The sequence below is a fragment of the Phasianus colchicus genome, chromosome 1 (assembly GCF_987193195.1).
Source record: "Phasianus colchicus chromosome 1, bPhaCol1.hap1.1, whole genome shotgun sequence".
Lineage (NCBI taxonomy): Eukaryota > Metazoa > Chordata > Aves > Galliformes > Phasianidae > Phasianus > Phasianus colchicus.
This window is the reverse complement of record NC_143436.1, coordinates 14,389,598-14,402,848: the sequence shown is the minus strand read 5'-3', so window position 1 is coordinate 14,402,848 and position 13,251 is coordinate 14,389,598. Positions and strand designations below refer to the sequence as shown.

The 13,251-nt window shown below is 43.4% G+C and overlaps 1 long non-coding RNA gene across 1 annotated transcript in view; it reads left to right on the top strand.

Moving 5' to 3' along the window:
- Positions 1-13,251, top strand: part of LOC149919401 (uncharacterized) — a 53,474-nt gene that overhangs the window by 35,597 nt on the left and 4,626 nt on the right. The window contains exons 2-3 of the long non-coding RNA XR_016464400.1: positions 5,226-8,376; positions 8,481-11,347. This is a non-coding gene — a long non-coding RNA (uncharacterized LOC149919401). The remainder of the gene's footprint in view (positions 1-5,225; positions 8,377-8,480; positions 11,348-13,251) is intronic.

Here is a 13,251-nt window from a genome sequence, read left to right as displayed (position 1 = left end):
GACTCAGCTGAAATTGTCCACAATATGCGAGACATATTTTATTGTCAATATGTTTTTGCCTGGCATTTTTTTTCTGTGGCTACATGACCTTAATTCAACTAAATTTCTAAAATGGTAGGAGTTCTGATAACAGCTTTGCACTTGTCTCTATCTAAATATGATAAAGACTCATTTGTATATTCAGGAAGGCAGGGTGCCATTGTCTTGTATCAATGTTTTCTTGGTTAATCTGCTGCCAAGAGAAAGATACTGCCTTCCCTGCTATTAGACTGAGCTCTATCTTCTATGCATGATGCTGCTGGTTGCAAAATGACCTTGAAGCATAGAAAAGCAACTACTGGAAGCTGTGATGCTTAATTAAACTAACCAGTCAGTGAATCCTGTTTGCCTATGTTTGGGGGAGCAAATGGACCATTTTCATTCTAAGATAGATTAGGGCTAAGTGAGTTTTGTGCAGATAAAAATTAAAGGTTTCCATGTGTGTATCTGTAATCATCTAAAATCATCTGGCAAGAAGATTTCTTCTGATGTTGTAGTCCACAACATGTTTTGACAGAAAATAGTTTGTGCTTCATGCCCTTTTGTCTAGAATATTGCTTTCCTTAAATGTTGGATGAGAGTTTATTTGTTCAACAAATTCACTGGAGTTCCTGTAATCTCATTGGAGATAAAAATCCAATGCAACATATGGAATTGCAGTGTCTTGTTTTTAGAGTAGTCAGTACCAGCTGTTGCAGGATAAGATTGAAGATCTGTAGAGGCCAAATGTGAAATCATCTTGAATTCTGCCTCTGAGCATTTAGACAGGGATTGAGCTGTAAAGCGTAGTGATAATTTTTAAATTCTGTCTAAAAAATGTCAGATATTCTCATTACCTGCTTACCTACGCAGTAATGTTTTGGATCCTATAAATCTCAACACTAACAACTGAGAAGGAGTTTATAGGTTAACTGAAGGTGTCACACTCCTCAACTCTACCAAACCTGCCATTTGCAATTGTCTTGCTTCAATTTCATCATTTTTCACTTACTCAGCTGTCATACCCTCCTGTCCTAAGCACCCTCCAGCTTCCAGTTCTAGCTTCTTACCCCAGAAGTGGATGAGGTGCATGTGTGCTAAATGTCTCCTGTCCTCCTTTCCTTGCTCCCCAGGAAGAGAAATCCATGCACGTTGGCCAAAAGGGAGACACTTTGGCCAGGTACCATTTGAGTCAGAATACTCATTTCCCCTAAGTCAAGGCACAGCTCTGTTATCTTTTCTTTCTGTGTTCCTTCTAGATAAAATTCTGTATGTAACATTATTTTCTCGTGTTTATCTCCATTTTAACTAATTCATTCTCATATAAATAGTTTATTATGATCTTCAAGATGAAATAAAACATACCAATGGTCTTTATTAAGTCTCCTTGGATATCATACAATGGCAAAAGAGCTGCTCTTTATGTTGGATGAAAGAAATAGAATACAAAAGTTATGTAACACTTAATTCCTTTTAAAAAAAACCACAGTGGGATTTAGGCACAAAAACAACTCCTGAAGTCCTTGACCACTTTTATATGCACAGGCCCAAGTGTCTCCTTTTCAAAGGAAGTTTCCTGAAACTTGGTTGTTCAGTTGTGGATTTGCAAGACAAAATATGAGATTCCACTTTCTGCCACCCAGCTCAAGGATAAGAAAGGCACTCCCTGGAGCAGGTAGCCAGAAAGTAACAGATAACACAAAAGAAAACATGTAACTTGAACTCCACTTGTGCTAGCAAGCCAAATTATAGGGACTACTGGGATTGTGTGGGGCTGCAGGAAAGAAATTAGTGGCTGAATTTTGAGTTGTAGGAGGAAAGAAAATTGAAGATCTCAGTTGCATAGGATACTGAGTGGCACAAAAGAACTATTGGACCTCAGGCTAGCACATTTCAAACTATTCATCTACTGACAGCATGTCATAACCAGACAAGAGCAAAACTATAAATAACAGTAGGAAATGTAGCTACATCATGCCAAGACAGTGAGTCAGTTAGTCACCTGATGTTTTTCTTAATAATTGGGGATTTTGCCCAAATCCTACAGAAAATTTCTCCTCTCCCCTTCTTTAATACCTGAGGGTATTTGGTTTTCTTAGATTTCATGCCATTAGTTTGCCTGCCTGCAGCATTTAACAAACTTTTTAGCATCTTTATTAAAAATTAAATCTGTTTATTAAAATAATTTCCCTTAGAAGTTTTTCTGCAAAACATCTCAGCCCTATGCAAAGTAAATTTAGCACATAGGATAGAAAGCTACCTGGAGACACAGGAGAAATTGTGCTGTTCCACCAGCCTTAATTCCTTTTGTCTTTAGACCTATATAATAAATAATATAGAGAAGGATGCTTAATACTGATATGGCAGCATATTTTAGTAGCAGAAGTATGCAATGTACAAGACAGTGTAGACTTAGACTTTCTTACATTCTATGACTTTTTTTTCATTTCAGGCTTTTAAAGCACTCCTTTAAATCTCATACTATCAATATAAATAATAATTTAACCCGTAGCTATAACAAAAAGCTTAAGCATTTCATTTTCTCAGCACTTAGTGCTTTGAACAGATGTAGCAGCAGTAGAAGTAAATACGTTGTTTAGAGGACTTTGCTAGACGACCTGTTTTGTGCCTGATTTCAAAGGACACCTCAGTTGAAAACACTTTCCTAATGGCTGACTGCTTTTAGCAGAGTCGATACCCCCTTTTCTGAAAGCAGAGTCACACAGAGGACTACCAAAGGTTCCCAGATTGAACACAGGGCAAGACGGACCACTCTCTGATCTGCTGTGGCAGGTGTGCATACTCAGGGAATTCTTTCTGGAGAAACAAAACAAAGTGTATGTAAATGACACATGCATTTCTGTGTAGGATGTTTGTCCCAGACATGGAGAAAACCAGATGGGCTGTTTTATATATGAAAAAGTATCTTGTAGTAAGGTAAGTTTGGTCACACTGATAGATTAAACTGGATTTTTTAACTCACATTGATCTGAGAAACCACAAATAACTTACTTGCAAGGTAGTGTTTTCTCCATGTTAAGGACAATGAGTTAACAGGGTCACCCTGAATTCAAGGTGCAGTCTCATCTCTGTGGTCTGTATAGCCTGGTAGGAAAGTAAATCTGGGTGGACAAATGTCCAGTGTCAACACTAGTAAACTAAATAGTTTTAGGGATCTTTCTTGGGTAGAGGAGCTAAGCCTTCTATATCAGCAAAATGTCCTAGTCTTGTTTTGGCCTGAAACAAACATGATCTACCAAGCAACGCTCAGGTATGATTTGGGAATTAGCATGTGCCAGGCCCCAATCCCAGTGGGCAGCCTGGTGAAGCCACACTGCTTTGGAGACTAAGACTTCAATAGTAAGGGTGTGGGGCTTTCTGTGGCAGAGAATGGTCTCAGACAACTTTAATTTACTTTAATACGTTAATTTTAATTTGTATACACTGAGCTATGGAGTGTGGGTAAAACCTCTGGGGGGAAGGGCATGCTGCTAGCTCAGCGTTCCTCCTGCCTCAGAGGGATGCTCTTCTGGCTTTAGTTGTCTAATGCTCTGCTGCTGCACAGGAACATCTCAAGCATCCAAACACCTCTTTGTATCCTAGTTACATTGGCATAACAAGGTGGCAAAGGAGAAGGTGTGAGGAAGGATGACCCCTGCAGGAATCATGTCAATAGCAAAATGCAGAGACTATCAGTATTACCCTGCAGTGCTGGGTTTCCTATGTCTTCTACAGACAGCTCTAGGAGGGAAGGGAAACTTTTCAGAAAGGAGCAGGGCCTAATGCAGACACCTCCTGTGTTTTCTGTTTGTAGATTATCAGGTGGTGGATTATCAGCTGGTGGTAACAAGCTGGAAGCTGAGCATCAACAATTGATAAAAGACACTTATTAAGCACATTTCTGTGTTACCAGCAGGCAGTTGGGTGGGTTGCATTGCAGCTTTATTCTGTATTGATACATCCATCAGTACTGACTTTCACAAGTTGGCATAATGGAAGAGATGGTGGCATGGCCTAGATAAGTACCTATATGCCAGGAGCAGAACCTCACAGCTGCACAGTGGCTGTTTTGAGACTGAGAACTCAGTTGAGGACTGGCATTTCTTGTGTAAACAAACCATCTTGCAGGCAGGTACTGGGGCCCTGTTGGAAAACAAGATAATTGAAAAGATAAGGTACCCGCATGGTCTTGAAAGAGTTGGGTTTATGAAGAATACACAGCTTCATCAAGGAGATGTTGTGGGTTGAAGCATGTTTAAGCTGGTAACAACAAAAAGAGGGGTGGGCCCCAATGCCTGGGCAAGCACCTGAGATCGCCATGCTCCTAAGGCAAGGTCTTGGAGCTGAAAGTTCTGCAGCAGAGAGAGGCAGAACAGCAAGCTGTGCTCAAAATGCTTTAATTAAACCACAGAGGGGAGCGGGTGAAGACAGGTGTTTCTCAGAAAGGTCTCACAGGACCTGGCTGAGGCATTCCAGTGGGCAGTGGTTCCTTCAGCCAGGAGCTCTCCTGAGTGCCAGCTGTTGGCACATTTCTTCAAAGGAGAAGTCAAAATGCAGAAGTGTTGCAAAAGAAAACAAAAAACAGAAAGTAGTTAAAACATGGGATGAGGGTGGATTTGCCACAGATGTTCCCCTCGGGCAGAAAGCCCTGGTGAGCAGCTCACTGCTCAGGACACTTTGAAGGTCAGAAGGGAGCACGAGCCGGCAGCCTGCCCTCACATCCTCGTGGCCCTCCCACCATGGCGGCCCACCACCACCCTTGCCTCAGCACAGCCCTGGCCTCGGGGGCCCTGTTCTGCCAAGGCAGAGAGCCCAGTCTGGTTGGGCAGGACATCTGCATGGCCTCAATTGAGTGTTTTTCATACACTTATTATTTTTTAAGTATTAAATTGATTTAATGTGAACAGAGGCACAGAGAGCAAATGATTTCTCGGCAGAAATGCTCTGAGTTCCCGCTTGTTTCCAGCTGTTCCCTGCTGTGGGCAAAAGGGTGCCAGAAGGTGCAAGAAGGAGGTTTTTGAAGCTAATTATTTACTGGTTTATAGACTTTCAGGAATTTCTACCTGTCAGGTTTGATAAGAAAACCTGGCACTTCAATGAAAGCAATTAGCTCAACTTCTGTGATGTGTTACTAAGTGATTGTGCAATTATTTATTTCCTGTAAAGTGACAGACCACTAAAAAGGGCTTTGTGTTTTCTGTTTGTAGATTATCAGGGTGGATACAGTCACCAGGAGTTGTGGGAGCACTACAAAGCCTTTCCCTACAACAATAAGAGGACATGCACTTCTCCCCATTTTGTCTACTGTCCTCTACATTGTCCCTTGATTTTATTCAGCGATTATTAACCATGGTCATGATACCTGGAGCCAGGTTTGTATTGATGTTAGCTCTTACCTCAGAGAGAGACAAACATACCCTGGGTTAAAAGCATGGTGTGCTGTGTAGACAAGGAAACAGACCATGGATGGACTCATGTATCTGCTCTGTTGGGCAGACTTGCAGTTTGAGTTGTCTCTGTTCACTACTGAAGATGACAATGGAAGAAATAGCAAGGCTCCATTTGCCTCCACTTAGAGGTTTCCTTTCCAGCTTATATTGCTTCCTGCCAGGCTTGAAATCAGACCCCTCTGTATGCAGGAATAATTCTGTCCACCTCAAACCAGTTCCAATCCACTCTGCAGATGAAATATGAGAACTACTAAAAATAATCACCAACAGGGCAAGAAATAAATAATCCACCACTTTGTCCAGCAAGAAATACTTAGTTACTTGGTCATCAGAAAGTAATTATCCTTGCTGAAACTATCTAAGAGGCTAACAGTGCATATCTGATCCTGTCTTTGGAAAACAGTGGGCTACAGACTTTTTGAGGTCCTTTCTGGTATGACAGTAAGGATAGCACTATAGAAACTATGTAACAAGGGAATGGTTGATAATTTGGACTTTTTTTCTGGAACTCATGAATACTTTATACTTTTTTCAAAGCCAGCATTGAATTGTTACAACTCTTGGAAGCACTGTGAAAGAAAAAGGACAAAAGATAAGGAATGACAGAAAGCAAACTGTCTAAAATGTTTTAGTCTAAGCAAATACATAAAATCTTTGAGTACCTGTGAGCCAAAAAATGAAGTAGAAAGGAAAATTGTACATGCTAAATACTATTTAGGTTGAAGTTGGAATAACTAGTGTTTTTGAGAATGAGCCACAACATTTGAATGAGGTTATTCCTTTGAAAGAATGCCTGTTATGTAAGGGAAAAAGAGGTGCTTTAAGGTCTTGAAGAAATTATTTAAATTGTTATGAAAATCCAAATACATCCCAACAACCTCTAGACGCAAAAAAAAAAGGTGAAAAAAAAACAAGGTCCTCTCAGGACAGTGATAAAATTAGGAAAATCTATACTGGTAAAAACAAGATTGCTAGAGGCAGCACTGACCCTAAAGTCAGTCTTGACACTTAGGATGTTAATGCAAGAGTTTCTTGAAGCTCAGGTGTTATGAATAGCAAAAAAGAAATAATAGATATGTATTTTCTGCATTCTTGATGGTGTGAATGACTGAACCTCAGCTGGGCTAATTCTTTGTAGCTGCTCAGGCAGAAAGCCAGACCTTTCAGGTGGTGAGTTACTGGCAGAACAGGAGGAGTTCTGGCATGCAAGCAAACGGCATTCGTGGGCAGGGGAAAGCCCAGAAAATATTAAAGTGCCCAGTACTGCTCTCCCACGTGGGCTTTTTAAGCACCACGATACAAAGCAACCAGCAGGAAGGTAGAACGAAGCAATGGGATTCCAAGAACCATGAGAAGGGGCAAAGAATGTGGCATGACTCCACTCAGCTCACCAATTCCAATACAGTTTTACCTATCTTACAGGATAGGATAAAAAAAAAAAAAAAAAAAAAAAAAAAGTAGGGAGCTTTGATGTGCATGCACAGTAAAATTAGTATAGAATTTTAATACCTCTTCTGCTCCATAGTCTTATGAATGTACATCATTCCTCCATCCTTCCTCTCTCCCTCCCTCCCTCCCTCATGCTGACTGATTCTCTAGTACTCTGCAGTTTGAGTTCTCTCTGTAATTTTATTTTTTCTGTTTGAAAATAGTTGGAGCCCTTCTGATTTCCTTGCTTTGTTAGTGCATGTCCCTTCAAGTAAATGCTCCCTGACACAGCCAGGCTTTGGCACAGCACCATCCCTTCCTCTGACAGATTCTGCTTCCCTACGGGATAGACCCTACTTCTGCACATCTCCTTAGGTGCCTGAGTTCATGTGAGACCTGATGCTACTGAAAGCTTCTCGCCCATCTAATTCATGCTTGCATATCAAGAAATCTCTGTTTATGAACACAATGTATGTATCTAAGTGAATTAAGGTAACTTTTATTCTGTACGCCATCTTCAGTTTTATGTCTGAAATGTGTAGAGGGTGCAGATGGGATAAATTCAGATTATATGAGAATGTTTGGTCTCACAAGTGAAAACAAACAAACAAACAAACAAAAAATACCCAAGAAGTTAATAATAATGTCAGCCTTAAAAGCTAAGGTCTTCCCCAAGAGTCTGTGTCTAAAAATATCCCAAACTAAGATCATTATTCATTCTCTGTGCTGTCATGAGTCACATAATAACTCCTGAAAATCCAAACAGGTATGTGAAATTGAGAATATCTATGGAAGTCAGATTGAACAGAAAAACATTTCCACTTCAACTGCCACAGAGCTGCTGTTCTGCTGTAGCTTCCTGGGATTGAGCTGAGATAACAAATCTCTCAATGTTTTACTTAACTTTGATGGCAGCAAGTGAGTAACGCAAGCTCAAATGGGAATGCCATTCAGCTGGTGCTGGCCCATAACCAAACCCAGCCCTGCAGAAGGCAAGTTCCTTGCGGGAGGGTGGGGCTGCAGAGCAGGAAGGAGCTGTTGTTTCCTGTTCACTTGGCTAGTTGTTTCATTCAGTGTGTCTGGCTAAAAGGAGAGTTTGGGAAAGCGAAGGGTGATTTAGAAAGTTTCAAGTGCCTTTGTGTTCTTATTGCTTTTAAAGGCTGCATACTGATGAGTTGCAGCAGGAGCAGTCCAGGCTTGCCTGTGCCATAGTGAGATGGGAGGTGTGGGGTGAAGGTTGGTGATCCCTGAGGGATCTGCTGGGGGAACCAAAAACTCAAAGAACTGTTTATGTAGGAAAAAGACATCGTCTAGTTCAGATAAAAGGCATCAACTCAAATGTGTGTGCTGGTGGCTGTAGGAAAAGAATATAATTTGGTACTCTGAGGAGTCACTCCTCAGGTTTGAGGGGCAGCTGGGAGAGAAGCAAATTATATTCCTTCACAAGTTTGGAGCTTTTCAATTTACCCTTGTCATGCAGGTGACCTAGAGATTTATCTTTGCACCATCAAGGTGGCCTTTCATCAGTCAAGATCTATGTATTATTTTTTAAATGAAAGCAAAAATCCTGTCCTTCTTTTACAGGAAGGACCAGCAGTGACTTCTTTCTCCAGCAGTAGGGCTAAATCCACCAGTCCGACAAGGCTGTGCTCAGCTGCAGGGAGGCAACATCTCCAGGCTCTGGCCCAGGGCCCCAGTTTGGAAAGGACCACTGGAAACCGTTCTACCAAAATCTGGTGCAACTCTGATAAAATGGCCCAGCCCATCCTGTAAAGACTGTTGCTGAAAAATCTTGAAATAATCACAGGGGAAACGACAGGAACTCAGGCCTCCCTTCCCACCCAGGCGAGACACTCCCTGTCTCTTTTTCCCTCCAGCCCACTAAGCACGCAAGGATCTGATGGAAAGGGCAAGAGTTTCAGCAGCAGGAAATCTGAGCCAGAGCCACAGCAAGGGCAGGCTGAGACGGAGCTGCCCCTGTGCCAGTTCCAAGGCAGGAGGGCAGCAGGCTGCTGAGGTGGGGTTGCAGCAGTGTGTTAAGAGTCCACACTAAACTTGTGGGAGTATGGAAATGTAGGATCAAGTTCAAGGATTGCAGTAGCAGACAAAGGAGGAACAATTCCTTTGGCCTGAGTGACGTTTCACTTACATGTGCTAGCTGTAAATCTTATCTGGAATCATGAGAGGCTTTAATGTGGTTTTCCTCATTTACGTTTAAGAACACATCCAATTAACAGAAATACAGCAGCTGAAGTGCCTGTTTTATAAGAGGGCAGGGCTGAGCAGGTTAAAAATGCATAGGACTGGAGTATGTTAGTCCCTGTTAATGAGGCTTTCAGCTCTGCTGGCCCGATCCACGTATCTTCTTTCATCAGTGGATTAGGTACAAAGGATCCACTCTCACTATTTTCATCAAGCAGGAGAAGCTGTTGTGTTTGATTTTTACCCCGTGGTTTCTAACAAGTCAGTTCCTGGTGAGACAGTCTGAATCAGGCTCTTGTTTGATACCAAGAAGGTAATGAGGCTTAAGCTGTACAAACTCTGCATGCTCTTCTATATGCACACAGAGCGGTGATCTGCAGGCATATATAGTGACAGTGCGGGAAGTGAAGGTTTTAGGAGCTGTGTTCCTTGCTCCCTTAAATTCACTGGGAAAAACAAACAGAAAAACCTTTAATCTGTGAAATCCAGTGACAGGAGAATACAAATACAAAAGTCTGAGGAGATGAGGTGCCCTCAGCAAGGCTGTTTCAAGGCTTGGTGGCTGGCACGTCCTGCTGGATGCTGGTGCCATCAGCTCCTGTACTGCCAGTCCTACAGCCTCAGCTCTAGTCCTAGGCAGCAGCGGGCCAGCGGGGCTTGGGTGGGTTTGCTCCCTGTACCTCTGCATGGCTCTGGAATTCATAACGACATTGCAGACTCTAAAGAAAGCATCTAAGGCCTGTTCAGCCTGTATGGAGGAGCTGAAGTTGCCACAGGGCAGGGAAGGGACCGCCAAGGGATCTGGACAGTCATGGGAAAAGACATGGTGAGGAGGAACAAGCAGGCCTCGCTCCAGTCTGTGGGAGCCTGCACTCACTCCTGGCCTGTAAATGACTTGTGGCAGGAACTGTCATCCCTTGTGAGACACGGTGGGTGGTGCCGGCCACATAAAATACATCTAAATCCCAGCTCAGTCCAGACTGTAAAACTGGCTTAAAGTGAAAACAGATTGAGACCAAGGGAAGGAGAGAGCTTCTTAGGCTGCAGATGGCCACCATTTAGAGCTCCCTCTGGGCTGTGTCAGTGGGCCACCCCTGCTCCTGAGCCCCACTTTGCTCCTTGCCCGATGCAGTGATGCAGCTCCTGTTATAACTCGGGCAGTGATGGGCAGCTGCAGCTGGGCCGGGAGCAGAGAGCTTTGCTGGCACTGCTCTGTGCAGTGCCACTGTCTGCAGCGCTAGGCCAGCGCCTTATGGAGATGGTGCCCCTTTTCAGCTGTTCGTTGCCGCTCCGATGCCAGGGATGCCCTCGGATCTGCTGTCAGATCAGGGCAGGCTCTGCGGGAACGCGCTAATCCCTTTCAGGAAAGTTCCCGTGGCTCAGTTCAAATACCCGGTTTGAACTGGTTAATCTGACCCGGTCGGTCTGTCTGGCGGAGCACCGACACCCTCTGCACTGCCGCGGGTGAAGGTCGGCTTGAGCTCAAGGGCGGTGACGGAGAGCAGCTGGTTCTGCTGCTTCCAAGAGAGACATCTGCTCTCAGCCTTAAAATCGTTTAGCCCAAATCCCGTGCAGCTCAGGGCTGTTTCCTGTGCAGCTTTTAGTGCATTTTGTCCTTCCTTAGTTTAAAACAGGATTTCTATTGTTTGTCTGGTGAGGCTAGTAAAAGCTACCTCTTAAATTACCCCTTTATATCTAATTATATACCTGGGTAGACAAGTAGTTTGTCCTAAAGAAGCAGATGGGGTGAATATGGGACTGTGTCTGAATTCTGCAGAGTAACTCACAGATGCCATTTTCAGCACGAGCTGTTTTTGCTGCAGCACAGTTTATCTTGCTCAGGAGAAATTTCAGGAAGTTGTGCAGAGCAAAAGGTTGCAGCTTGGCTTCTCATTGTTTTTATTTCTCCTACTCTTACATTAAGCAGAAAAACAAGGGAAAAAATCCTCTCCCTGGGACTCATTCCCATGTTTCTCATGAACTCGGAGTTCCTCTGCCTGGAATCAAACATCTATGAAATGAAAACTGAAGGAATAAAGAATGCACTGGGGAAAGACCGTGTTCACTGCAGTGCACATTTTTCATGCTGGACTGAAGTTTATTTCTCCTAACTCCAAAACATTTAAGGAATCTCACTAACATTTATGCATAAATAACTTTCCATGACAAACAGTATCAAACTTCAGTGCTCAGGAAGATCCACCTAAAACAAATTAAACTTGGCAGTACTTTTTTTCAGTCATCTAATGGTAAGTATCCTACATTCACATTTTACGTCACCTGAACGCAGACTGCTTTGTGAACTGTTTGAAGGGCACTGGTAAAGGAACTCTGTGTAGTCCCCTGCATTTGGTTTAAGTAACTTTTCCCCCGCTGTGACTCCTCCTTCCTCCTAGCTGCTCTGCTGGTTTGTGTGCTCATAGGAGTCATTAGAATAAACTCATTCTGCCAGGTACTGGGTATATGCTCATTTTAATCGACGGTGTGTGACAGTCACTAGACTTCTCATATGTTAGTGGTGAACTCCTTTCTGTCAGCCCTCTGATGGGCTTGGTAGCTCCTGGCAGCAAGGTGGAGTGAAGAGCTAGGGGCAATAGTTCCCTATTCAGGACTGGGTATAAATCTTGTGTTGGAGCACAAGTATTATGGGGATTGGCTGAGGGAACTGGGTTGGTTCAGTCTGGAGAAGAGGAGACTCAGGGGAGACCTTACCACTCTCTACAACTGCCTGAAAGTTGTGGCAAGGTAGGGGTCGGCCTCTTCTCCCATGTAACAGTGATGAGAGGGGATTACCTCCGGTTGCACCAGGGGAGGTTCAGGTTAGACATAGGAACAATTTCTTCTCAGAAGGAGAGGTGAGGCACTGGCACAGGTTGCCCAGGGAGGTGGTGGAGTCACCATTCCTGGAGGTGTTCAAGAAATGTGAAGATGTGGCACTGAGGGAATTATCCTTCACAGCCTGTGCATATCAGGTAGAATTAGTGGTCGCATGGAGATGGACTTGAAAGCATGTGCCCTTCAAGACTGATGTGCTTGGAATGCTTTGGATTTACCATGCAAGTGCTGGGTGAGTTCCATGCGCAGGAAGTATCATCAAGGGGTTGAGATGCACCAGATTTACTATGCACACATGGTGCAGATTTCATGAACTAAATATGCTAATCTACTGCAGGCTGTCCCCATATTGGCACTCCTCAACACACTGGTACTGGTAGTAACCATGTGGCCATAGAGTGAGTTGAATCAGCTTGCTGGAGTGGCTGACCATGCAGATAAATAAGTATTAGGACTGACAGAGGAGAGGTTATGGGAGCAGGCAAGATTGCTCCTTTGCACAGTAGCACATGCTCAGCTCGATAACAGCCCTGACACCACACAAGCTCAGTGATTTGGCAGGATTTTTAGCACATCGGATAGCCCAGGCAAAATTATGTCTGGGGCTCATTCTTTCATGAAATTGCTGAAGACTTGACATCATACAGGACAAATTTCTCTACATCCGTCTGGTAAAGGGGACCTAACTGGGACACTGGGACTACTGCAGTTCTGGATAGGGCTGGCTAGGGTGGACTAATCCCTGCATATAAGAGAGTAAGAGAGTACTGATCACTGAGACTACGTGAATGGACATACATGAAGATAGAAATTGCACGTGCATTGAATAGTTCAGCTGCTTATCTTCTAGGAAAAAGTACTGTCCAGTCCCTGTAAAAGGATTATATTGATCTCTAATAGCTGCAGCTTACTGAGTAAATAAATGTTTCTAGTAACACATCTGCTTCTGTGCTTCACTGCTTACTCAGACAGTGAAGCCCTGGGTCTTGGAGCTTAATCCCTATCGATTTTCTGTCAATTCCTTCTGTGATGACCCCAAATCTTTACTAAACTGTAGCAGATCAGTGTACTTGACTGGGCCTTCACTTGTCATTGGCTCCCCTGGGGAACTTGGAGGCATCATTGGGCTTCTCATCTAGCTGCCACAATCTGCAGATGATGAGTGTTGGTCTGGGACTTTCTGTATGGGGCTCTGGTTTGCTCTGTCTTCAGAAATACTTCTCCTTTAACCTTCTGGGATAATCATTCCATCTGTAAAGTATTCCTTTGCTTCCTGTTGTATTCAATAAACTTCTTTGCTTTAAAGGTCTCTTGATAC